The sequence below is a fragment of the Amphimedon queenslandica genome, unplaced genomic scaffold (genome assembly GCF_000090795.2).
Source record: "Amphimedon queenslandica unplaced genomic scaffold, v1.1 AMPQUscaffold_10640, whole genome shotgun sequence".
Classification (NCBI taxonomy): Eukaryota; Metazoa; Porifera; class Demospongiae; order Haplosclerida; family Niphatidae; genus Amphimedon; species Amphimedon queenslandica.
In genome coordinates, this window is record NW_003549105.1 from 6222 (window position 1) to 7379 (window position 1158).

Here is a 1158-nt window from a genome sequence, read left to right on the forward strand (position 1 = left end):
TGAAGGTCACTGTAGTACTTATAAACTGATTCAACCTCATGCAGTTAAGTGTGGGCACAATTGAGCTGGTTTCTGAACCATTTCAAGTTGAACTGGCTTGTATGTAGACTGGACTTAATTTTTGTGATTTTTTGGTAAATTTCAAATTTGTAGTTTTTGTGATTGTTGTAATTTTTATTTAAAAATTAATTATTAATCATAAACACTTTTTAAAATTTACTATACCATATAGTGGGTTAGTCTCGCCACGATCCGCAGGTAGCGAAGGGGCGGGGCGAGACTAATAGCGGGTATATTCCATTCAAGTTTAATTTCATTCTTTTCGTTCTCATTCCTTGTGGAATGAACATTTTCCAAACAAAAAGGGTGTTTCCTCAATGCCAATTGTGCAAAATGGCTGCTCAGAACGAAAATAAACGAACGAAAACAAACATTTTTCCAGACAAAGTATGCCCACAATACGGAATTACGAGTAAAATTACTCTTAACTATATCACATACAAATTGTAGATGACTCAACAGTTTTAAAAGTAACACAGAATTAAGTCTTAAACTTAACAATTCTTTAATTTAGTGTATTACATACAAATTGTAGATACAATTGTAATTGTATCTGGCCTTCACCAATAACAAAAATTAAAAGCTATAGCATCTTCATTTACTTAGCAAAACCTGATACAACGGAATGGGCAATTTTTAACAGGAGAACCTCCTGAAGAACTTGATGGTAATTGAATTATGAATTATGAATCTGATTGGTCCATTACAACTAGGCAAAGTATGCCACTATAAGCTACACACTATCAATATAGTCCATTAATTATTTACTGTATCTCTACAGGACACTTTATTAATTAATTACTTGAGGTATTTGATGGTTCTTTAGTTTGATGTGATTCCACAGTTATCATTAGTCTATCCAACTGTTCCTTTATCTCTTGATGGATAACCTGTTGATCCTCTTCTCTTTTATCTAGTGTCTGTTCACTGGATATTTCATGGTCCAGTTTCAATGTATCTCTTTTATAATCTATCAGTGACACTGTACATTACTAATAAATTATTAATAAATTGTACCTTTTATTTCCTGCATTAATTCTTCATTCTCTTCTCTTTTATTTAGTATATGTACACTCATTACTGATATCTGTTCTTGTA

At 31.9% G+C, this 1158-nt stretch overlaps 1 long non-coding RNA gene across 1 annotated transcript; it reads right to left on the bottom strand.

Annotated features, from left to right (window-relative positions):
• Positions 1-861: 861 nt before the first annotated feature.
• LOC109589996 (uncharacterized) lies at positions 862-1158 on the bottom strand. Its single transcript, XR_002189042.1, has 2 exons — positions 1078-1158; positions 862-1030 (listed from the first exon to the last, which is right to left on the bottom strand). It is a non-coding gene; the product is annotated as an uncharacterized LOC109589996 (long non-coding RNA).